Below are 26,374 nucleotides of genomic sequence, written 5' to 3'. Positions count from 1 at the left end.
AGGAGCTCTGCCCCCTGCAGAGTAGAGGTGTGGAGGGAAGGGAGAGGAGGCTCCTTCCCACTGTCCCCGTCCGGTGTGATCTGGGTTATCTGCCCTGAACTTAATCCTGCTCCGTCATCCTCCTTCTCAGTTTTCTTCAGCGTCGGACACACTATGAATTTGTCAAAACAAGCATTCATCTTACTGTTTTATATAATCCAAACAGCAGTTTTATATATTATATAAAATATAGTTTATATAATCCAAATGAAATACACGAGGAGCGAGAGAATAAATACCAATATTTCTCATATTTGGAATGGAGCTTCCGGCTTCGTTCAGATTCAGGCTGCCTGAACTACCATCTCTTGGAGTGTTAGGAAGCTGTGTAACAGACCCTACACAGAGCACTCAGGAAGCGTGTGTGAACACAGCTGCGGTATCAGAGCTCTGGTGGTGGACGGCGCCCAGCGAGCCTGCTCTGGGGGACAGACAGCGGCCTGTGCGCTAGGACACCTCCCCCCAAGGCTCGCTTTCTTTCCAATGTATTCTATCGCTAATTATACTAATATAGCTAAGGAGAAACATCATATAAACACGTCCAGAAGTGCTCAAGGCCTTTGACAAAATTCAACCATCATTCTTAATGGAAACACTCAATGAAATACACATAGGTGGGTATCTCCCCAACATAATTAAATATATCCTAACCCAAATGCCAACATCATGCTTTTTTAATAAAAATGGTATGTACTTAAGGTATACCACGTGATGTTTTGATATATATATACATTGTGAAATGACCACTACAGTCAAGCTAATTAACACGCATCATCTCACATAATTACCATTGTGTGCGCATGTGCGCGCGTGTGTGTGGTGAAAACACTTAAGATCTACGCTCTTGGCAAATTGCAAATACGGTATTGTGCCACCATGCTATACGTTAGACTCTAGAACGCATCCATCCCGTGTAACTGAAACCCTGTGCCCTTTCACCAGCATCTCCCCACTTGCCCTGCCCCGACCCCTGGTAACCGCTGTTCTCTGCTTCTATGAGTCTGACTTTCTCAGGCTCCACTTTAAGTGAGATCACCCAGTATTCTTCTTCTGTGTCTGGCTTACTTCACTGAGCATATTCACAATAGCCAAGATATGGAAACAACCTACATGTCCATCAACGGATGAATGGATAAAGAAACTGTGATAGATCGATAGATACACAGATAGAGAGAGAGAGAGCTAGACAGGTGGAATAGAATATTATTCATCCTAAACGCAGAAGGCAACCCTGCCATTTTCGACCACAGGGATGAAGCCGGAGGACGTTCTACTAGGGAAGCACTTTTGGAGTCTAGCTTCGTCACGGGGGTAGATGCGTGGTGACTGCAGAAAGCGCTACTGAGGACCGAGCAGGGGAATGACAGCACAAGCACCTTAGAAAGTGCCTTCCGAATGCAAGGGGTCATGGTTGGTAAAACTCAGCCCCCAGCCCGTAACCCACCGGCTCCCAGCTAAGTGGGGAAAAGGACGGGTTTCCCCCGGCCCTGTCCAGCTGTGACCTAATTCCCCGTGTGCTTTTTTTTTTTAAACACCTTTATTGGAGTATAATTGCTTTACAATGGTGTGTTAGTATCTGCTGTATAACAAAGTGAATCAGCTATATATATACATACGTCCCCATATCCCCTACCTCTTGCGTCTCCCTCCCTCCCACCCTCCCTATCCCCCCCCACGCCCCACATGTGCTTCTGATCAAACCTCCCGTATACACACGACTTCTCAGGTGCAGTTTTGACCTGGGGCTCTGGCCCTTCTCAAAAGGTGTCGTTACTTTAGGAAAATCAAAAAGTCACAAGAAAGAAAGATAACAGAGACAGGAAGATCAGGGGCTGCTAGAACAGGGAGCTGGCAAATCACTGCAATGTCATTAACACAGACGGTTACTCCAACTGCAAGATTTTATAATGTCGTCTTGATCCATAGTCACCTTTTTATACTTAAAAAAAACTAGAATAAAAACCCAATAGTAGCATCATTCATAATAGCCTAAATGTGGAAACAACCCGAATGTCCACCAGCTCACGAACGGGTGACGGTGCATCCCTACGATGGAGCGTTCCTCAGCAAATAACAAGAAGGAACGAAGTGCTGATAAATGCTACCAAGTGGATGAACTTTGAAAACACTGTGCTGAGCAGAAATCGGCCACAAAAGGTCCCACAGGATACGATTCCGTTTATGTGAACTGCCTGCAATGGGCCAGTCTACAGATACAGTTGCTCGTCACCAGGGGCTGGAAGGTCGGGGGTCATGGGAAGTGACCGTGAAAGGGCACGAGGTCTCTTTTGAAGTGACGAGCATGTTCTAAATTCAACCGTGGTGACAGTTGCACAAACCCGAGGAGTGAGCTAAAACCCCGGAAGTGCACCCTCTCAGGGGTCGAACCCCACGCCGTGTGGGTTACATCTCAATAAAGCTGTTACTGAAATAAAGACAAACCTGACTCTTTGACTCCGGCCTCTGTGGGGTGACTGTTATCAACTGATGTACAGCGTCTGGAATGTTTGACAAACAGATTTTTCTCATCCATTATACATGTAACTTAACACAGTACTAACGGGCACCTGCAAAGCACGCAGGTCCCTCCGTCACCAGGGGTGAGAGCTCTGCAAATTAACCACAGGACGGTTCAGTGAAGCAGGTAATGGGCCGTCTACAGCACCAGAACCTCTGGGGAGCGCGTGTGGTTACCCATATGGGCTGGCTCATTACGGCCGCCAGGAGCAGTGGCGTAGGTGCCCTGAGAACCGGAAGGCAAGGCTCCGCACCGGACACGGAGGCTCCGCTGCCACACGCGTCTCCACAGCCACACGCGTCTCCACCGCACGCGCCGCGAACCGCCGTGGCCGTGGCCTCCACGCGCGCCTGGCACGCCCAGCTGTGAGCACAGTGTACACGCTGTCTAGGGTGGGGGGCGGCGAGCGGTCAGGACATCCTCTGTCCCCTCCCACGGTCTACCCTCTCCGACCACAGCATTTAAGCAGGTGCACACGGTCTACGGGGCCTGACGGTTCGTGGGTTTGTTTCCATGGCCCCAACCTTGGCCAGAAGTTGGTGCGGCCTCTCAGGACCTTCCCCGCAGGAATATTTCCTTGGAAGAGCTCCTCGGGGGGTTTCTGGCAGCAGCCCCTCCCCGGCAGACAGCAGACCGGGCCTCTCAGGGCTGGGAGTTCCCTGCACTCGTAGAGGAAACGTGCCAGCACCTCTGGAGATGGGACAGAAGGACCTGCCCGCGAGCTTCTGAAATAACTTGGACTCAGGATCGTGGCCACTGTTGGCCGTCGGCTTTGCTGCCACCAACACAGGCTGCCAGGACAGGTGCCCTGGGCCATCCCAAACCCAGGCTTTCTCTCTCTCCTTCCATGATTCCCGGGCTCTGGTCTGACCCCAAGTGAGCCCAGAGCTCTGAGAAACCAAATCCCCGCTTGTAAACCAAAAGGGACCCGTGACAAACTCGAAGCGCAGCGAGCTGGCCCAGACCCCCAGCCTTCAGGCCTCGTTAAGACAAACAAGCCCCCTCTGCAGCTGTGCGTCCATTAGGGTTCCAGCCACTTCCCAACAGCACTCAGGTCTGTGGGCTGTACGGGCTCTAAAACTCAGGAGGCAAGCCTGCCCCCCCCACCCCCCAAGTCTCCCCCCCCATCCCCCCCCACCCCGCCCTCCTTTGTCACACGTGCCAAGCATCCGCCATCAGCCACCCCACGCACCTGGAGAACTCACTTTAGCTCATGCACCTTTGGTCCATACAAAGAAGGATACAATTAGCAACGTGAGGTTCAAAGCAATGGACCCACCATCATCTTCTGCAAACAGTGGTCTGACCTCCCCCAGGCGGCCACCCCCAGGCGGGAGCAGAGAGCCAAGCAGAGGCCCAAGCCCCAGGCCCAAGGGGGCGCCCGGCTGGCTTCTTGGCCTGCAGGCCCAGGGGCCTGGTCCAGGCTCCTCGCCACCGGAGGGAGAGGAGAGCGAAGAGGCAGAGGCCTTGGCCTCCTGGACGCGAGTCTGGATCCCAGCCCGGCCATCATTGTGGGCACGATGCTAACTGTTGGGTCGAGTCCTCAGGCTTCTTCTCCGTAACCAGGAATGTGAAGAATAAAAGTGCAGCCCCGAGGACCCAGGCGAGGGCAGCACACACGACGGTTCTGTCCTTCCCTGGGAGAGAACGGCTTCCAGAAAGGACCCCAGAGCCACCGCTTCTACCCCAGGCAACGGCGGGCGAGTGGAGGGGAGGCCGCGCTCCTGGTCCCGTGTGGCCTGACGGGCTGCCCGTCCCCGTGCGGCTGGCAGGAGGCTCTGGTCCTCACCCTCCCTCCGTCTACAGCAGCAGCAATTCGATGCCTGGAGCAGAGGCGACGTGTGAAGGAGTCACAGGACGTGGGGAGAGGATACACGGCACCAAGGGCGGTGCTGGGAGACACGGCCGCCCCGAAACAAGGGTCAATCAGCAAACGTCGGGCCAGAGACGTGGGAGGCCCTGGTGTGAGGCAAAGTCGGCAGACCCTCGGGAATTCAGAGCTCAGCAGAGGCAGCACCACAAAAGAGCCACCGAAACGGTCACGACCCAGACGCTGGCGCCAAACCGCCCCGTGCTCCGATCCGCTCGTCCGGCAGCTTCTCCAACCCCCCAACCACCCGGAAAGGGGGGCACCCGCTCTGCAGGGAGAACAGTCCCTGCTGGCCGACCACCCAGGACGGTGACCGTCGGGGCTGGCTGACCACCCAGGATGCTGACCACCCGGGACGGGTGACCGTCGGGGCTGGTCGGCCATCCAGGATGCTGACCACCTGGGACGGGTGACCGTCGGGGCAGCACCTGCGCAAGGACAGCTGCAGGTGTTGAGGCTTCTCAGCACTCTCCCAAGTCAGGCGCTCTCCCTGATGCCCAAATGCCCCTCCGCTCACCTCTGAGGACTCAGCCCCACAGACGTCAGCATCGCAGGAGCTGCTGTCCGTCTACTCACGTTGCTTAGACTGGCTATGAAGCGGTCACCTCTCTGGTTCTGAAAACCTCATTCTAAAGAAGCTGGTTTATTTCAGGATTTCAAACGTTTCATAGAGTCTTTCCCCTACTCTTTTGTACCCTAATATATCAGCAAGCATAGAAATAAAGTTACTACAGGCAGCTGGCCTAAATTCTTCTTCCAGCCCCTCCGGGAGCACTTTCTGTGGTTGCAGAATGTGCATATTTTCTGCGCTCCACATTTGGCTGATAGACGCTGCTGTGGGCACTGGGTGGGTAAAAATGTTTCTCTTTCATTTCTGAGTCTTTAATTTTATGTTTGAGCTCGGCATAAAAATAGCTTATAATTGCTTTTTGACAGTAATAAGCCTAAGATTGTGACTCAAAATTTTGAGATATTATGTTCTTTTGTAATTGTATTCAATGAAAACATAGTTCAATATGGAACTTAAAAAAAATTCCAGCTTGTGCAGTTCCTATATTCCACTGACACCATTAAAGTTACAGCGAGAGTTGGCACATCAAGAGGATGGAGCAGGGTCCACGCTTACTCTCTAACGGAGCCCATTTCCACCAAGAGAAACGCCTTCCTTGCAGAAGCTGCAATGGATAAAGGAGAACATTTAGACCCTTCCACCACCCTTCCTGACACCCAGCCTGTGTTGCACCTGCGGCATCATAGAGCCAGCAGCAGCAAGGAATCTAAGTCTTATTTCCTCTAAAGGACAAACTGACTGGAAAGTTCACATATTGCATAAAAGTGTACAATGTAAATAAAATAAGGTCAGAAAGTAAAAGCCAAAAGTATGCAGTGCCTTCCACGCATGAATTGGACTGATACGGCTCTAAGCAGCAAAGACATTACCCAGAGACAGTGTGAAGTACAGAAATCAAACAGAGCAGTCTAGGAATATGAGAGCAAAATCTATCGTGACGTCCCATAGACATCAATTCTGCACAGACGTGTCATTTCTTCTTTGTCAAGTTTCTTCCATAAAACACAGGTGCACAAGTGTCCCCCCCCTTACATTTCAATGAACAGCCTTGGTGGGAGGGGCTGGGGAATGGAACCTAGGAAGCCACCAGAATTTAGAAGCTGCCACTCTCATATTTATTACATTCACATCATGGCCATTGTTCTCAGTAGCAAGATATAACATGGAACAGTTTTCAGATACATAGACTATCATCTGAAAGTTAGGAGAGAGAGGTGGTATTAATAGCTAAAGTCCAGGAGAATAAAGCCTTTAATGAATAATGTTTTTCAAGGCCAGCATCTCTGTTGTAATGGGTAGGTTCTCTGCAGACAGACAGCTCAGAGCCACAGGATCTGTGTCCCCGTTTCAGACCAAACAAGCAGGGTTCTGCCACTATCGGCCACTTGCATCACAAACTGAACAGAGCAACCAAAATTCTCCTTTCTAAGCTTCAAAAAGCAATGGAGTGATTGTTTTCATGCTCAACACAGGGAACAGTTAATGAGAAACAATTCATTTCCAATAAATTACACATTTTTAAACACTGGGAGTACATAAAATGAGACAATACTGGCAAAGAACAGAACACACATGAGGTGGCACCCGGTGGCATCTGTGGTCAGGACGGTGGTGACAACGATACCCATCTCAGGGCTGGCGGAGCCCCCAGGACGCGGTCAAGCCTGGTGTCTCTGTCTGGGGTCTCTGTTCATAGGCAGATGCCCTGAATTTGGGCAGTTCTGCACTTCTTACACCACTGATGTCAGCAGCAGTGGAATTTGAGGTTCCAGCTACTCTCCCGGCTTTTTTTTTTTTTTTTGGCCATGCTGCATGGCTTACGGGATCTTAGTTCCCCAACCAGGGATCAAACCTGCAGTGGAAGCACAGAGTCCTAACCAGTGGACCACCAGGGAATTCCCTCTCCTGGTTTCTTCTTAAAAAGTTTGTTTGGTTTTTTTTACTCATTATATTAGGTAATGCTAGTTGCCGTTTAAAAACTAACCCATCTTCATAAATATAACTTTCTCTAACGTGCCAAATACCATCAACCTCTTTAGGTATTCAGAGTTTGCCCAGAATTTTTTTCAATAACAAGAAAACGCTTTTTTTTTTACTAAAATGAACAATATTGAGTTGTAATAACTGTCTGCCCTGAAGAGTTTTGTCTGTCTCACCGGCACGCATGTCCCCCCTCCCAGGGCCGCGTCACCCGCACTCTGTCTGGGGTGCAGCTGTTCTGGACTCAAACGCACAGCAGAGAGATGAGGCTAATTATCTAACAAGGGAATCACTCAAAATTTTATAAACATTAATATAGACACAACTTCCATTTCTTTGAAAGTTGAGCAGGAAATGACAATTCTGTTCATACCAGTACCAAGTGTTCACTGTTACACAGGGGTTTTACAGTGTAGGGGACTGCAAATCTAATGCCATATTCGTGCTGCAAATTACTCTCCTGGGCACTGAAATATCACCGCAATGAAACCTGCCGCAAAGTGTTACACAAAAGCCCTGTTTCCAGCAGAAGCCTGAGGCTCTCAGGACACCAGGCATTGAAGGCCGAGTCATCAATTCTATCCTCACTTTTATTACCGGCTCAACAGTTCTCTATAGTTTGTTCTTGACTTTCTGCAGCATGGGTTTGCATTCCCCAGGGCCAGGTCCACTGTAGAGAACCCAGGTATTCCCCGCCCCCAGCCCGATTTCCATGATCCATTAGGTATACACACCTCTTCCAGCATCTACACACCAGGCCAGGTACATTTCACCACCTTCCAACTCTAGGAAGCAGGTGATTTCAGGTCTTAGAACTATGTTCCCAATTCCTTTACCGTCAGATCAGGAAGCAAGTCACCTGGCACCTCCTGAGTGCTCTGCGTTTGGGACACGAACATAAGAAAGACAGACGCAGCCTCTGGTCTCGGGAAATGTACCTTCTAGTGAGGATGAGTGACGTCAACCCAAAGAGCAAGTGTGCTGAGTCCCCTGTGGGCAAAGAGTGGAGGGAAGCGTCGGAGGGCGCAGACGGGTCAGCAAGCGCGCACACCACGTGGGCAGAGCTGGGACAGGCCGCAGTGTCGGCTCTTGGAAAACTCGCTCATCTGCTCACAGAGGGTCTGGCGCCCTGGGAGATCCGGCTGAGAAAGGACCCTTTCAGCAAATACTGGGTCCTGCCTGCTTTGTTCCACCCCGGTGCCCAATCCAGGACCCTGACGGGCAACCTGGCTTCTGTCCTTCCTCTGGGTTCCACCTCCAGTCAGCCTCACCCCTCCGTCCTCTCCCGGGATAGCCTCCACCTGCATGCTCTCCCCGTCTGAGCACTGTCGCCTGGACAGCTGCCTCGGTCTGAAGCTGCCCTTTCCCCACCATTCTTGCCCTCTGATCTACCTTCCAGCCATATGGACTATTCTAGAACACGAATATCCCGTCACCCTCCCCGCTCAAAACCTTCCCGTGGCTCAAGATGACTCCAAACGGAAGGCACACCTGCCTCTCCGGCTCCTGACTCACCTGGCAAGTGCGTCTCACGCCCACGTAAAGTGACTCTCGCCCAGGGTCTCCCTGGTCCCTGTGCCTGTCGCCCCACTGCTCTGTTATTAGAGGTGAGCACGTCCAGGTGCGTTGGTCAGAGAGCAGCTCCAAACTCAGACTGCCTGTGTTCACAGGCTCCAGCCTGGCGAGTGAGTGACCGTGGACAGGCACACGGCCTCGAGTGCCTGGGCACCTCCATCCTGGACCAACTGGGCAACAATCGACGTGTGTGACCATCACTGATGCATAAGGTAATGTCCGTGTGCGGCTGTCAAACCCAACGACCCTGAGGGAGGGAGCAGGTAGAGCTACGGTTCCCACAGGAGGGTAAGCACGGTGGGCATCCCGCACAGGGCACCTGGGGCCTAACGCACCCAAGAAACTGGGCCACTTCAAACCCAAATGCCCCGTTATCCCAGGACCTGTAGCCTACCAAGCCCCAAGACCTGAACCCCAGCCCTGCTGCCCCTCCCCTCACACCTGCCTAAGCCCCAGCAGGGCAGACACTGGAGAGGCACAGCCCTGGAGAAGCCGACCGTGGGCATCGCTGGGCCGTGAGGGCTTCTGCGCGTGCGTGTGAGGGTGTGTCCTTTCTCTTCTTCTTTTTCTTCTTTATTTCTCTTTTTTGTTTTTGAGAGAGAGAGAGAACAATAAAGAGAAACTTCTCCAAAATGGCAATAACTTGTTGCCCTCCTGTATCTATCAGATGCTGAATTCCCACAATAGCTTATGAGATTTAAATCCAGGTCCAAACACTAGGTTTGCATCTGTGCCAGAGGGAAGTTCGAGGCCAGGTGGTAACCAGAGCTTGAGAATCCTGTACTTCGTTCCTGAACTTGCAAATATATAATATGGTATAAGAAGGAAGGAACAAAGAGATAACGAATCTTCTGAGATTCTCAGCAGCAAATTCAAACTCAAACCAGAAGCCACAAACTCAGCCCCAGGACTGAGCCGGAAGGACACGCACAGAAGGACCCTTCGAGAGCCTTCCCAGATGCCCCAACGTCATTTCCAATGGCTCAGTAAGAAGCAGCTGTGGCCTGCGAAAGGGACTGAGAGTCATGAGGGATCGTGGCTCCAGCAGCCCAGTGGGGGCCCCGAGTGCCCTGTCCACTGAAACACCATTTCACATCACGTTCTGCACTTACAGACGGGGGGTAAAAATTAAAAGGATCCTTTTAAATTCTCGAGACTCTACAATTTAAACCCTGGGAAAAATAAAGGGACATGAAAAGGGTTCCTAAGGGTGAGGACGACACAGCAAACTCGGAACAAACCCCTTCACTGACCCACGTCTCGAGCTGGGGGCAGGCTCACCCATGTCGCCGTGAGCCGTGTGTTCTGGAAAGAAAGGGCAAGCGTGGGGATGAACAGCACACGCCGCGAAATTTCAGGATGACACACGAGTGAGTCGTAAAACAGATTCGGAAGGTTCAGCCGGAAGTCGGGAAAGCATAGTGCGAACCAATACACTGGGCAGAAACGATTTAAAGTATAAAAACAGGGGCGGGCTTCCCTGGCGGCGCAGTGGTTGAGAGTCCGCCTGCCGATGCAGGGGACACGGGTTCAACCCTGGTCCGGGAAGATCCCACATGCCGCAGAGCAACTAAGCCCGTGCGCCACAACTATGGAGCCTGCGCTCTAGAGCCCGCGAGCCACAACTACTGAAGCCCGGGCACCTACAGCCTGTGCTCTGCAACAAGAGAAGCCACCGCAATGAGAAGCCCGCGCACCACAACGAAGAGTAGCCCCTGCTCGCCACAACTAGAGAAAGCCGGCACACAGCAACGAAGACCCAACGCAGCCAAAGATAAATAAATAAATTTTAAAAATAAAATAAAATATATAAACGGAACGAATACAGCTAAGAAAACGGGACGAATGCTGCTAAGGGAACACAGGCGTTGGGAGGCCGTGCAGCCCAGACGTCGCTCGGCGTCAGCCGCCATGAGGAGGGGAGGGATGTCCTGTCTGTTGCAACCTGTCTCACCGACGTCTGGATATCATCGTTCAATTTGGGAACAAATCAAAGGAAGGAAAACTAAACTTTAGCAGGTTTGACATATTGATGTCAATTTGGTTTAAAAAAAACAAGAGAGAACAGGAATGGCTTAGTAAGTAATAACTAGAAAAGTTGTATTATCACAATATCAATGAATCTCTAAAGCAAAAACCCCAACCAAATAAAAAGGCTCAGAGGCTGTCACCAGAGGTTAACAGCACGGCTAGGATGAAATGGAACCCCAAAGTCGGCACCAAATAGCAGAAACGTTTCCTCGAGAAAGACTATTAGTCTGTTTAATTGTCTTCGGCAGGAAAAGAAAGAAGCCCCATAATCTGCAGGAGTTTTCAAAGTGGGTCAAATAAAACCCCGGAATAGGCTCTGGAAGAGTCCAGCACGGGAGCCTGAGGGACGGAGCCCACGACCTACAGTCCATTCCCACTGTTACCGGCTCTGCTCCTGCAGCTTCAGGGTACCCACGCTTATGTACCAAGGATGGAAAATTGTGCTTAAGGATACAACACAGTGGATCTGGGAGGGTATCCTACTTAAAGGAGAGATTTTTTTTTCCATCTCTTCGTTCTTTGTACCTGATGTGTGCTTTCAAGGTGCTTCTATCTGAGATGGTAATAAAATATTTGACGAGTGTATCTGTAGTTGGTCTACAATTAGACATGCAGATAACATGGAATTCCAAAACAAATACAGATTCTAATCATTTTCTGAAATTTAAATTTCCCTTAATTCCTGCAACAGTTTTGAACCTTTTCCACAGACTACTGGGCTTTTATGATGCGACTCTGAGTTTAAAAGATAGCTTCCTTACTAAAAAGTACAAGAAATATATTTTGGTAATGTGCACAAACGTTTCATAGTCTCAGCGTCACTCAGCTGCATGTGATAAAGCTGAGAGTGTACTACTGTTTCAGATATAATGTAAAACACATATGAAAATAGATCCAGAACATACATAATAAATCTGGTTTTTAAAGTTTTGGGTTTTTTTTTTTTAATCGTTGTTAGACTGCTTTCCAGGAATTTGAATCTTTTCCACTTCAGCAGAAGTTACTCGTCAGGAAATCCAGCTGAAGCTACGACCCCCTGGATGGACAGGCTTCTGAGACGCTGATGCTTCGCACCAGCTCTTTGTGTGCCCACATCCTTACGCTGGATTTTAAATCCGTTTAAAAAAAAATGAGTAGCTAACTAAGCAGTTGGATTTAGTTGGGGTCATATTAAAAATTTGCATGTGCTGAAACAAAAAGATGTCTTTGGTTAAAAAAAATTTTTAAGGAAACAAACGAATAGTATTATATGACATAACCCTATTTTTTTAAAGTGTGAATGTTGAATGCATAGGGTAAAAAGTCCAGAAGGAAACACATCAAAATGTTAGCAGTGTTATCTTTAGATTGCAGTATTTACCTGTGTGTCTTTATAGCTTTACAACTAGGAAGGCTGAAACCTTTAGGTTCACATGCGAGGCCCTGGAAAAAGCCCTCCTTTGCAGCGTCTCACCTACCCTTGTCCCCCTGGAATCCTCCACGGAGCTCTTTCCCTCTTAGAAGCGCCTATCAGCCATTCACCTTCCTGCAGAAAATCCCAGAACTCATGGAGAATCTAGGGGGCAGCAAAAATAGCAGCTCTGTGCTTTTGCCCCTTTAAAAAAAGAGCCCGTCCTTCCTAAGGCTCTGCTCACCTGAGACACAGGAGAAGGCGCCGGGGTCATCAGGGCCCCAGGCACAGGCGTGGCAGCTGCATCCCGGTACGGTAGGTCGGACAAGGGCTGGAAGGACAGCACGGCCCAGCCTGTGTCTGCCGCCACCTCGCGTTCTCACTCCTTCTTTTAACCCTCCACCCTCACCCCGCAGAGCTTCATCACGCGCAGGCGCCTGACGGATCGAGTGAGCGTACTGAGGCACCCCTCATGTTGGAACACCCGTGGAGTATCTGGACGGGAGGGCAACCAGCACCCACCATGGGCTGCCGGCCACCCCTCGCTCCACCCAGACACACAACGGGGGCGCAGGGGGCAATGAGACTCAGTAGGGAGTGCACACCTGTGATGATGCCAGGCGACAGGAAGCCCCGTGAGGGATGGTGGCTTGGAGCAGGACAGGGCGGGACCCGCAACCCCAGAGTGGCCCAGAGGCGGCTCCCACCCAGCCCTTCCTTCCCCGACTCCAACCCCGGACCCGTCGGTAGCCGGGATGCTGCGCTGCGGTGCGCACGGCTGGGGGGTGGGGGCAGGAACACCCCTCCCCGAGGACCCCCTCCTGCCACATGCACTGGGCGGTCACATCAGAGAGTGACTGTCCCTGGGTAGGAGCGTGTGGGCAGAGGGTCTAGGAAGACCTGGTGTCCCCCCACCCCGGGATCCCCTCACCTCAAGTCACCGGGGGAAGGTCTGCCTTGTTTCCCACCCAGAGCGTGTCCACTCCCAAGAGACCAGAAGGTGAGTTCACCAGACGTCGGAGGTGCTCCAGGACTAAGGAAGACAGACAACGAGAACAAAAAGGAGAAATACACGAGCAATAGAAGGAGTGAAACCGGCAAGAAGAGCTCAGAAGAAGCACAGTCGTTCCCTTCGAAGAACCAAGGGAGAGGTTAGGAGGAGAGACAGAGTCAACATCAAGATCGCGACCCCAGAGAGCGGGCAGGTGGCACGTCCCTGTCAAAGGAGAGAGCTCACTGAAGGGGCGACCAAGGGGCGTCCCCGGGGGCCCCGGCCGTGCACCTCCCAGCAGAGGCATCCGAGGGGCCCAGCCTCGGGGGGCGGAGGGGAGAGGCAATGACCAAGACAGCCCAGAGTCGGGATACAAGTCCTCCAACTAAAAGGGTGTGTGAAGCACAAATGGGAAAGATGAGGGGAAACCTGCCCTCACCTCCACCGTCAACCAGGACCGTTTGCGGAGAGACCCCAGGACCACAGGCGGGGAGGCCGAGCCCCCTTCCCACCCCAGTCCCGCAGCCGGTGACCGTCTGTCTGACGACCCTGCAGGCAGGCAGGACTGGCCTCGGGACCAAGAGACCCTGTGTCGGAAAGTGCTTGGAGTTTTGGAGATAAAATGAGAGGCAAATGCGAAACAAAGTGTTTGCTAAATCACAGCCATTTCAGAGAAACGTTCGCCGCTGGTGTATCAGCCGTATTTCAGCGTCTGCCCAGAGTATGTGTTTCCAATGGAAACAAAATTCTACGTTGCCATCACCTTTGAAATTAAAGCTTCCAGAGCCTTACAATGAAATTTATGTCAAATTAATTTCTGGGACTCAATGAAGCTTAAAATGAATTCATAATGAGGTGCATTTAAGAGGTGTATATAGGGGTTTGGAAGGGCTGATCAAAGAGGTCCCCGTCCTGCCATTAGCTCTAATTTCATGATTATGACACATTTTACCCAGCACACAACACATCATCTAAGAAATGATATGCGTTTACAATTACTGTACATGCAGAACGTGTGACCAAATGGAAGCTGAATATTGCTACATTATTATTGTCATTATTAGTTAATTGAGTATCGACAACGTGCACTTATAGGAGATACAATGAAGAGAGAGCTCCTGTGCTGGATATTTATATTCTAATTTAGACATACTTATAATTCCAATATAACATGTACAACCTGAGAAAACGATTGTCTCAAAAGTGCAAGATTTCCTGAAATATGTGCTTACAATCGTCACGCTTCCAACTAGATGTCGACAGTTATATTTAAGAAATTCTGCTTTCAAATAAAATAAGGTATTTTCTAATCTTCATATGCAAATATTAAAAACTTTAAAAGCATATCTTAAATAAATTCAGCATCTTCAGAAAATGAAACGTGGGGTGCTATAGAGATAGTGGAAAATGTGCACAATTTCCGAATCCACTTCTCATGCATTGGATACTCTGATGTCATGATTACTACCTTTAAGCTGAGAAGCTAAAAATGGAATATATTGTTTAATTTAGTTCAGACACAGGATCCTAATGATATAGACAAGATTTGTACCACTGTGTATTCCACCTTCCTAAACAACACACATTCAAGCAGAAACAGACAAATGATAGCATCTGTGGCCTGAGCATAGTTACATAGACCATTTCATTCCATCACGATCTGGAGAAAATACCCAGTGACGGCAGTTCCCAGCTACTCCAGGACACAGACGGCAGGAATCACCCGGCTCCAAGCTGCACCCTGAAACAAACCCTCCCCAACCGGAACTGACTGGGCAGCCCCTCGGGTTGCCAGGTGGCACCCCTGCCTTGGGCCCCCAGAAACAGGGTGTAGGAAACAAGGAGCCCATGTATCGCTCTTTCAAAGACTTGTGGGTAAGAACCACATATTCCACAAGAAACACAACATCCTCTCTGCCAGGAATGATGTACTTTTCCCTCCAACATCGGGACTGTGCTTTCACAGAACGATTGTTATTTTGTCAATCATATAGCAGTGGGATGTGATTCACATTCATATATTTATACATACAGATCCAATGTTGCTCATATAAATAAGAAAGAGAATTAGATAATCATCTAATCATACAGAAAATTCACAAGATAGATGTGAGTCTTGAAAGTGACCACCTATCACCTGTGTTGAGCACCGGGAAGTCACAGCCGGCTGCCCAGGGCCCTGGGCACGTGGGCACTCCCTGGCCTCCCTGCAGGGATGCCCCTCCCCACCTCCCCACACCCTCCCGCCCCGCCTTCTCTTCCCCTCAGACTGACACTGTCTTTCTCTAACATTTTGTTCTTTTAGCGAAAACCTGGAACAAGTCATGATATAAATACGTGTAAAATTAGCTAAATAAAACCTTAAACGCTCGTTTCATCTCTACCATGAACATTAAACCTGCTGAATTTTTTGATTAACTGGAGGAGTCATATCTTCACTTCCATCCTTCAAAATTTGCAAAATCTAAATTAATAAATATTTTATTAGAAGTCTATAAAACATCATATCAACTCACTTCATTAACTGTTCAACTGGGTATTCATAAAACTTCATTGCTTCTGAGAACAATTTATACATTGGTTGGATATCCTCACCTCCCAAAATTCCTGAATATGCACCAGCATTGCCAAGAAACCGGGCCAATTATCATTTAACCAGGTACCACATTTTGAAAAGTGATTGGCCCTTACATATTTACAAATTAAAACATCATTGTTTCTGGGCATCAGAACATGACACTGGAAAACAAAAAAAAGCCATGGTTCACTGAGATATAACACCCATGAAATCGGCAAATCAGGGCATAAAATATTCACATGCCTCCCAGTGGCCATGCAATAACCCTCTGGACAGTTCCTCCTGAGTCTCCCCTGCTGCCCCAGGTCATCCTGGTACGAACCCAGGACTCCTGTTCTGCCCCGGGTCTGCACGATATGGAACCGAGGTTTGGAATTGGTGGCAAAGGAAAGCCTCATTTTGAACAATTCTTTTCTGCTGCAACAAGACATATTTGCCCCAAACGTTCTTAAAACAAAAGCCAGTAAAAATATGCTTCCAAAAAAATCCTGCAACCATAATAGATAACAACAAAAATTGGCTGGAAAAATGTTTTCTGATACATCCAAATCTTCAGAGTTTGGGGGGTTTTTTTCATCCAGCAATGGAAACTGCTGAAACTACTCTTCATCTCCAGAAGCATTCATCCTTTCTACCCGCTCCATGTGAAGAGAACAGAAGTAAAGAGCTGTGAAGGGGACATTTCCAGGTACAAAGCAAGACTGCAGACACGGACTGTGAGACAGGCTGGGACCTGGGACCTGGGACCTGGGACCCTTTGCTGCAGTGCTGGCCCCTGCACAAACACGAGGCACTGCAAACAGCCGCATGGACAATACGACACAAAAAGGCCAAAACCCAGCCGCCGCTTCTGAGGTGCTGGCGGCAAACGCAGGGCACTGCGCACGATCCCTGCACACGGCGCCACCAGGGGGGCGGGCAGACCCCCTAAGCCAGCCCTCCAGCCCCACCCTCACGCCATTTAAGGGAGCAGCCCGCCCCCCCTCGGGGGGCAGCAAGGGCACCTGTTACGTGGTCTCGCTGCTCCCTGCTGCAGCAGGAGCCCCAGTAAAGCCTTGCCTGAATCCCTCATCTGGCCTCTTATCAATTTCTATTGATTAAAGAGTCCAAGGACCCAGGTGGGTAACAAAGCCCCCTCCTGCCACCCCACACCTCTGCCCTCATGGGAATATAGCAGGTCAGCCCTGTACACACCACAGAGAAGTGGTCGGCCAGCAGCTCACACCAAGAACTGCTCCCAGGGACACGCTGATTCCCTAATTTAGTGTGTGGTTTCCCGTGAAGGCTCCTGTGGTCTCAATGCTGTGTCCCCCAGAATTCAGCTGCTGAAGCCCTAACCCCCAGCGGTGGTGCTGATGGGAGGGGGGGCCTTGGGGAAGATGGAGCCTCACAGTGGGATCAGTGCTCTTACCAGAGAGACCCTCACTCACCCCCTCTCCATGTGAGGGAAGGACGGGGAGTCTGAGCCCCGGAAGAGGGTCCTCGCGGACTGGGTGGGCGTCCTTATCTCAGACTCCGGCCTCCAGAGCTGGGAGCAGGACACGTCTGCCGTTGCTAAGCCCCCATCTGCACTGTTGCGTCACCGCAGCCTGAACTGACTGAGACTAACGGTGGCCAAAGCTCTTCCATCCAAGATGCCAAACTTGTGTTTTCATTTCATGTTAAAATTTGAAAACCTGCGGGACAGTTGGACCGAAATCTGCTGTTGACATCTCAGCAAAATGTCCACACCACCTTCCAACGGGGAGCCCAAGAGGACAGCCCACCCCCAAAGGACAAACGCGGATCGGGGAGGGGTTTGATACCGGAAGATGAGGAGAAGCCTGTGGGGCCCGGGAGACGGCCCCCAGGGAATCTGCGGCCCCTGCGCAGCCCACCCATGGCCCTTTCCCTCCTGCCTCCAGGCAGCCCCAGGCTCGGGGTCACAGCTGTCAGGTGCCTCCGGGAGTGACTTCGGCCTTTCCCAGAGCCAGGAGCTCCGAGCCCGGCCCAGGGTGAGGGCTGTACGGCACAGCCCTCCCGCCGGCAGCCTGGGCCACCCCGCGGCACCTCTGCCGGCTCTGCTCCTGGCCAGTGGGCGGGCACAGAGGGTTCTGGAACCTACGGCCCAGCACAGGAGCCTCCCACAGGGCCCCCTTCTGCAAGCAGACCTCACAGCCCCACCTGTCTCCTCTCCCTGTCACAGGTGTCCCCCCAACCAAGCTTTTGGTGTCTTTTTCCCAGGTGACCCGGAAGACACAGATGGGGGAAGGCCCTCTTCACATTCACTAACCTCCACGGAGATTCCAAAGGACCCTCGGTTTGGGGAGCAGATGGCGAAGAAATGCAGTGGCACCAGCAGGGCCCATGTCTGCATCCGAGCTGGAAAGCACGGCCCCTTCCTGTCACTGGTTCCTATCCCCTCGATAACCTGTAACTGGAATCCTGATGCTGGTCGGTATGGGAAGCTGTGGTGACCGCGACCCTGGCTGTAGGTCTTGCTGTGCGATTACTGGTTAGAAGCGCATATATAGTACTCTTATATACTGTATGTAACACCTTGATTCTCACATCTTAATAACTTGGACTTCAGTATAATTTGCTTCCCTTGAACTCGTACGTAAAGGCACAGGTGGTGGTCTCAGACTCCGCCCTGAAGCCGCCACGTTCACCTCCCTGCCGCCCAAAGGATGGGGAGGGGGGAAGAGATGCTCAGGACGGCTGCACAGGACAGCGTCTGCAGGAAGGCGAGGGAGCTTATGCTCCCGATTCCTCCCGAGTCGGCCCCAAGCGCAAAGGCAGCACAGAGCTCCCGCCAAGGCCCATGCTCTGAGCTGGACGGGGAGCTACGGGAGCCCCCCAGGCGCTGCACCACCTCGCCTGACATCCGCGGGCCCCCGGGCCCCCACCAGGTGCGGCCCGCACTCGCGGGGCCCCTCGCGCACCCGCCCGTCCACCCGCCCTCGGGGCCTCTCTGGGGCGACCAAACCGCCACGTCCCCGAAGGGCATCCCTGTTCAACCCCAGGACCTGCTTTCCTGCTTCAGGGTGCCCACGCTGGCCCCGGGAGCAGCAGCGCCCCCAGTTCCCCCGGCTCCCCCTCCTGAGGGCTTGCCCAGCGGCTCTGAGCACGTCCTGGGCTCCGGACGGAGCCACCCACAGAGGCGGCAGCTTCCAAGCCGCTCCCAGCAGGCCCCCGTGCTCTCCAGGCTGCAGCGGGCGTGCCAAGGGCACCGCCCCGCCACGTCCCCTCCACCCACCCCGGGCCTCGCCTCATCTTCCTTTGCCCGGGCTCGCTCACCTGCCTCTGCCCCGCACCTGCTGTGCGAAGCGCCCGCGGCGCCTGGTGGGCCGGGCCCACGCATCAGGACGGCGCCCCAGGTAAGCAGCTCATCCGTACATCCGTGTGGTGCCCACGCACCCGACAGCCCATGTGCGCGTCCTTCCTGAGTGTCGACACCACACAGCAGAGAGCAGCCCACCGCAGGCTCGATCCCGCAGTTCAAAAATCAGCGCCCGTCCTCGTTCATGGAGATCTCCAAACGAGCCTGCGAACTTGGTCATCTCTGCAGGACTGCTGCACAGACCCAGCCCCTCCAGTTCAGAGCGAAGGCGCAGAACCTCTCAGGGAGCACCAGCCCCTCCCCAGCCTCCACGCCCACCACTGAGCGCGGGCTGTGATGGACCCGATGCCCGTTCCGACTGTGTGGAAACTAGGTGAGGCCTTGCAGAAGGAGGCGGGTAGTTAGCAGAGCTGTGCGATGGCAGCCCCGTCACACCGCAACGTCGGGATTTCCACACGTGCTGGAGCCAAAAGGCATCAGCTGAGATAGAGAGTGCATCCTCCAGTCATCGCGGAGGCCTCTCGAACCTCCCCTCCTGTGTCTCTACCGCTGGCCCGTCACGACCAAACGGACTTGACCCCCGTGGCGCAGGCAGGGCCCCCGACACCTGTCCGTCTGTGTGGCGTCCACACAGCAGCAAGAATCGGCTGTGAACACCCAGAGCTCATCGCGGGGCGGCCGGCCTCCCGCTCGAGGTGCACGCGGGCCTGAACTTCATTCACCCTGGGCGTGCGAGCCCCAGCGGCAGGGCTGCTCCAGACGAATTCGAACCTGGGCCCCTGTCCCGAATCTGACCTCTGTTGCCTGGTTTCATCCCCAGCCTAGCAGAGGTGTTGCAAGGCTGGGAGAGAGCCCTGCAGGGTCCAATGCACGTGGGCACCCAGCAGGACACAGCGCCGTACAGCATCGGCCCCAGAGCCCAGGGCCCCTGAGCCCCTTCCCTCCAAACTGACGCGTGTTTCTGCTCTCCTCTGTCTTCCCTGAACCTGAGAGCTACGAACGCAGGTCCCTCACTCTTACGCAGTGAGGAAGTGGGGCACACGGAAAGGGAACCAGGAGTCCAGGCACACCTGCATGGAGGGCTAGCGTTCATGCTGCCCCGACCCGCAGCGGCACCTGCAGTACCGACCTGCACCCCAACACGGTGTCCAAGACACCCCCAGTCCTCGGCACCTGCACCCAAGCAGGGGCCAGGCGGGGGGCGAGGGGTGGGCAGCCTTGTGGGACTGAGCCCTTAACCTGTGGCTCTGACTCCGGGTAGACAGCGTCAGAACCGAGTTAAAATATAAACTGTACAATGGGTGTTTCATCGGATCCCTGACAAGTAGCTGACATTTTCTCTAACAAAATAACATTTCAGCTTGCATTGCAGGTGATGAGAGGGAAACTGAACTATAAATGAACACCTTCTATTTCTTTCATCTCGGAGCAATTACGCCTCAAGTGCATCAAGCCAACCACCTAACGAATCCCATGGAAGCTCGACGGAGTCCTTAAGTCAGATACCTCCCATCCCCCCGGATTGGCGGAGAAATTAAAGGAGAATAGGGGGTACATTTTATTTCTCCACACTTCCCTCCAAACCCTCCCCCCAGTTAGATTTCCCATCAATGGAGAGAATTATAAACGCATTCACCTGGTCAGACACCTGTTAGGTAATCTCTAAGCTGAGATACACCTGGTTCTACTGGACTCTAATCCTCCCCAATCCAGAGACGAGAGAGCTATGCCTTCCAAACCCGCTCCGATGACGCCATACAGCCCGAACGGCGCTTGCTCGGGAAACCCTGACACCCTTCCGAGGGGCGATTCTGACGCCCATTACAAAGATTCGTTCTCAGTACGACACGTTATTAAGTCGCTGTCCCCCGTCTGCCTCAGGAGGAGGGGGCCCACAGGAGCCACATCAAAGCTAGGCCAAGGGATTCTCAAGTTAATTTAGTTTAATTATGAGAGTTGAAAACTACTACAGGTTCTGTCCTGTCAACAGACGCTCCTGGTTAATGAATGCTTCTCGTTAAATTGTAGCTCTTTCACCAGTCGCTTTCTTTCCTGCAAACTTCTCCAAAAAACTGCTGAGTCACAACCCGCGTCCGCACCCGAATCATGAACTCTGCTCACACGCGCTCACGGGGAAGCAACTGCGGGGCACTGGTTAGGGTGGCGGGGGGGTGGAGGAGGATTTTTATACACAAGAAAATTTAGATTTCACCCCCTCCTTGTTCATGAATTTGGACCACTCTCCCCACATCAAATACCGTAGACGCGTGGACAAGGCCCAGACTCTGCCGCCCGCCCCCGGATTTCTTTTACCTTGGGAGCAGCACAGGTGCCGTCAGACTCACCTGAGTTAGGATGTTCCTGTCCCTTCCGCGTCGCACGCCTGGACTCCTCAGGGTTCACCTCCTCCAAGTCGGAGACTCCCGGCTGCATTCCTGCTGAGTCACATCCGGTAGAGGCCACGCCCCTTCCCGAGGCCACGCCCCTTCCCGAGACCACGCCCAGCTTGTCTGTGTGGACCACGTACACGTGCTTCGGGCATCCTCCTCTTCAAAGAATAAAACCCACAAACGTCAAAGCCTCGCCCCGGGGCCCACCCTCCTCACACCCCTTCACCGTCCGCCCTGGGGGCAGCCCTGCAGCTTACGCCCCAACTCACACACCAATTTCTCCACCAGGTTCTCTGGATTCTGCCTCCAAGAAAGCCTGCTCCGTCCTCACGTCCCTGGCCACCCTGAGCCCCTGATCTGTGGACCCTGCCATCCGTCCATCGTCCTTGGGCTCCGTGGGCTCCGTCCGGGTTGCCCTCCCAGTGCTGACTTCTCTTCCCTCGTCCCAACGCGGGGACCCCTGCCGCAAGCCTCAGCCCCGCCGCCCTCTGGCTTTCCCCTCCTCCGGGGACTCATTGACTCCGAGGCTTCAGCCACTGCCCACTGATTGACGATTTTCTAATCTGCTTCCGCTGTCTCAAACACAGGCCACCCCGATGCCATGCAGACACATGAAGCTTAACACGTCCCTAACAGACATGTCACCCCCTTTCCTATAAATCTCTCCTTGCAAAGTGGTACTCGAGCTAAAAGTCTGGAGTCACTCGTGCGAATTCCCTATCCCTGACCTGCTCCCCAAATCATGCAATGATGACGTCATGTCAGTTCTCACCCCTTAATTCTCTTTCATTTCTGCCCTTCTCTCCATCACGCGGCCTCTATCATCTCTCAGGTACATTAGCAGGTAGCCTCCTAACGAAATTCTATGCACTATTCTTGTCCCAATCTAATCTCTGACAAAAGATCAAACACCATCCGATCACATCTCTCCTTCTAAGATCCCTCCGGGCCGTCAGGGCAAACTGATCCACGGGCCTGCGGCTCCCAGCCTTGAACCAGGTCCCATCGAAGGAACCCTGCAGCCTTTGGGCCAGTGCCCCCGGGTTCCTCAGCTTGGAATCCCCTTTCTGATTTCTACCCTCCCTACTTGGTCTGCATGCCTTTCAGTGGTCCTTAAACCTCAGCTGGGGTCGCATGCCTTCCAGGAAGCAGGCTCGGCCTCTGCCCTCCGGCTGAGTTGGGGACCCTGGCCAGGAGCTGGGGACTCCAGTCCATCACCGGCATTGCACCTGGTGTGTGGAACCCTGCTCTAGATTTACCTGCCTCCTTCACCAGACCCTGAACCTTGAACCCTGGATTCTTGTGTTTCTAGCCCGAGGCTTCACGCCTGGCGCACGATAGTTGTTCAGTGAATGTCTCTTGTATGGATGTGGGCTGGTGGGAAGGGGGTGTAGAGGTTACTGCAGCCACTTGTTTTGACTGGCAGAGACTCACAGGACCCCCTATTCTATGCGTTTCTCACTTAGAGTTGACTCATCTTTAACCAGGAGATGCCTGTGCACCAGAGACAATGGGCCGAATGCGGTGCTTAGCTGATGGCTTTGTTTTGATTAAAAGCAAGCAGTTAGGCAGAGACCCCACAAAGGGGATCTCTCACAAAGGGCTGCCCTGAACACAAAATCTGCCCTGAGTGAGATTAACCGGGCGCTTTGATGCTAAAACAATGAGGGTGAATCTGTAGCTTTCAAAGGGTTGCAAGACGGTCTTAAGGAATCAACTTCCAGATCCTCAACTTACAGTCTTACTCTCTCCTAAAATCGATCTGCTTGAGAATGAGCCTGTGTCGTGAGTTCCTGTCCCCACTTTCCTTCCGTAGCAAAGGCTTGTCACTCACTCCTCCAAATGGACTGTGGCACATGCCTGGGTGGAAAAGCATCTCTGGCCAACAAAGGAACAGTTGCAACATCATCGTCAGCTCTGGAAACGTGAGTGACGCCAATGACTACACAACAAACCCTTTTGCAAGTCTGATGGTTTCCAAATCTTTGCCTTCAGCAAAGTTGAAGGAGGCCCTTAACTGAGTCTTGAGGTGATAGATCACCGAAAACATTTTTTGATCGATCACCATGTGCCTATTGGCATGCAGCTCAGAAAGAGTTGGAAATATTGCATGTCACTGCTACAACAAAGTTTCTTCCATTTCTACGGTGAATTTACATTCACAAGTTTCTTAGCAAATATATCTATAAAATCAGAAAACAGGAATAGATTTGAGGAGGAACGCCATCCCATTCTAGCAATGAGAATATTCATCTACAAAGATATAGCTAAATAGAAAAACAAGCTATCTGCATTGCATCTATAGATACACTTCTGACTACTGTGTTTAATAGTTATTAACATTTATTTTAAATGATTAATACTTATTAAATTTTATAATTTATTTATTTTGTTTTGATAGACTATGTCCTTACAATAATTATACTAAAAAATCCAGAAGAAATCAGAGCTTCATGAACACAAAATTCTTCCAATTATTTTAATTTTAAGCCTATGGATTTGTTTTTTACAGAGAATCATGATAAGATAAAGGACCAAAACAACTGAAACATAATATTATATAACATGAGGGTAAACTCCTATTGGGAAGAGAAACAGAAATATAAATTTAAGGGAAAAAATAATATTTAACTTCTGGCTGTTAAAGAAGAGTCTGTTCCTTGTCTTTTTATTTTTTCATTTACTTTTTTAATAAATTTATTTATTTTATTTATTGATTTTTGGCTGCTTGGATCTTTGTTGCTTTCTCTAGTTGCGGTAAGCAGGGACCTCTTCATTGTGGACGTGGCCTTCTCATTGCGGTGGCTTCTCTTGTTGCAGAGCGTGGGCTCTAGGCATGCGGGCTTCAGTAGTTGTGGCTCACGGGCTCAGTAGTTGTGGCTTGTGGGCTCTAGAGCGCAGGCTCAGTAGTTGTGGGGCACAGGCTTCGTTGCTCCGCGGCATGTGGCATCTTCCCGGACCAGGGCTCAAACCCGTGTCCCGTGCATTGGCAGGCAGATTCTTAACCACTGTGCCACCAGAGAAGCCCTGTTCCTTGTCTTTTTAGATTGATAGTAAAATGTACCAAATTGCTATAGTACTTAGACTCCATGTGATTCATTTTAAGGGTATTATAGAAGTTTAATTTTTAAAGAGCAGTAGATATTAATATAGTGGAAATGACATCTGTGTAACTATTTAAACTTCTGATGAGAAAACGCAGATGTCAGCTTAAAAGGTGCAAAGGGGTACATCGTTTTGTGATGCTCTTCAGGGACCCAAGAGAAGAAGCTTGAGGGTTGGTTATTCTGTGCCTTTGGCAAACTGTGTGTCCCAGGGGTCCCTCTGGGTGCTGGGGAGACACTCCCACCCTGCAGGATGGGAGCTTAGAGAAGTGAACAATTAACATAGAAACAGTGGGAGATCAAGGGGGCCTGAGGGTCTTGCAGGGAAGGCTCCATCCAAAAGAGATCTCGAGTCCTGGGCTGTGAAGTGAGTCCAGGAAGGTCTCCACGCAGGGAGGAGGTTGAACAAAATGCCAGAGTTGGGAGGCCTGGGGTGTATCGGCCTCAGGGCTGCAGGTGGAACAGAGGCAGAGGCAGTGTCCGGAGCTGGGTTGGAGAGGCTGGGCCGTGGGCAACAGGCGAGGGGTACCCCTGGGGTCTTCACAGAGCAGGGCATCGGCATCGGGTTTGGACACTAGGAGCGCCTCTCTGGCCGTGGTGGGAAGCTGGGCGGCGGGGAGCCCAGCTGGGAAACGCCACACTGTGCAGGGGAGATGGGAACGTGGAGCAGGGAAGCAGAAGGAAGTGCAACCCCCACCCTTCTCGAGGAGCCGGGAAAGGGCGAGGATCAGAAGGAACGGGGCTTGGGGGGCGCGGGTGGTGATGGGACAGTGCGGAGGAGCTGGGGGTGGGAGAGGGGATAGAACAGTCGAGCGTGTCCCGGACCCGGGGGTGAAACAGCCCTGGTTTACCGTGTATGTCCCAGTGCCCAGCACACCTGGATTAACTCTTAATCCTCACCGCAGTCCCACAGGGGAGGAAGGGCTCTTTGTTAACTGCCTTTGACAGATGAGAATCGAGGCACAAAGAAGAGGAGGAAGCGCCCAGGATGGTGGGACAGCTGCTCAGAGAGGCTGCGTGTGGCCAGCTGCGTCCTGAGGCCGCCCGGGGCAGCGGGCCCGGCTTGTTGTCCAAATACAACGCGCCTTGTAAAACATTACTTGGACAAAACCCAAGTGCCAAACGAAACGCATCTGCAAGCTGGCCTCTTACAGACCTCAGTCCTTGACTCGCTTCTCTCGGTCAAACAGGAAATTTGTATGAAAAGTGTTGTGGTGGGAGAAGCATTTGGAAGGATCTAGGATGAACCCCAGATTTTTCACCTCGGGAACTGCAAGCTCTGGGGTGCGGTTAGAGTGAAGATAAAGACTCAGCTTCAACCACACAGAGGCCCTCGTGGCATGGCTTCGAGAAGCCACAGGATGGCCACGGGTGTCGCTCTCCCCACGGGGACTCCATTCAGGAAGTGTGGTCCCCTCGTCTTGCTGCTCTGCTGTCCCTGGGCCTTGTCCTCATTTGCTTGGTCCTTCCTTTCCCGCCTGCAGGGAGGGGTGTGAATCCAGGGCAAGGGCCCCTTTTACTCCAGGGAGGGGAATTTCCACCCAGCACTTCCGCTCATGTCCAGCTGCTGAGAACCTGTCCCACAGCCTCACCTTAGCCACAGGGAGGCGAGGACCCTTCATCTCTGGCCAGATGGTCTTATCCTAAGCAAGAAATAGAGAATCAATTCAGGAGGACAGCTGGCCATCAGCCCCAGAAAAGCCTGGAGAAAGAGCTGGTTTTGTGGACGTGAGAATGAGTCCGTTTCTAACGCACTGAGCTGAGATGCTCTGGGGGCATCGGTGAGGATGCCCAGAAGGCGACAAAGCTGGACTGTGGTGCGCGGTGGTCAGAGACACAGGGTGACAGCCGCACCACTGGCGCTCACGCCCTTCTTGCCGTGCACAGTGAGGAAAGAGGGGAGAGCGGGCACTCCGTGTACCTGGAAAGCAGAAACAAATTGTGTACCGATGGGGTCATTTCTCCAACTATGGACAAAGCCCCATAATACGTCTCTACCAGGTTCAGGGTTCAGC

At 52.0% G+C, this 26,374-nt stretch overlaps 1 long non-coding RNA gene across 2 annotated transcripts in view; it reads right to left on the bottom strand.

The window, feature by feature from the left end:
- LOC307197169 overlaps nucleotides 1–21,291 on the bottom strand; it is a 154,641-nt gene extending 133,350 nt beyond the window's left edge. For both annotated transcript variants that reach the window (XR_013831341.1, XR_013831342.1), the window contains exon 1: nucleotides 21,211–21,291. This is a non-coding gene — a long non-coding RNA (uncharacterized lncRNA). The remainder of the gene's footprint in view (nucleotides 1–21,210) is intronic.
- Nucleotides 21,292–26,374: the final 5,083 nt, after the last annotated feature.

The sequence above is a fragment of the Stenella coeruleoalba genome, assembly GCF_951394435.1.
Source record: "Stenella coeruleoalba genome assembly, chromosome: 14".
In the NCBI taxonomy this organism is placed as follows: domain Eukaryota; kingdom Metazoa; phylum Chordata; class Mammalia; order Artiodactyla; family Delphinidae; genus Stenella; species Stenella coeruleoalba.
The sequence above is the reverse complement of the archived record's forward strand: the minus strand, read 5'-3'. Positions and strand labels throughout refer to the sequence as shown.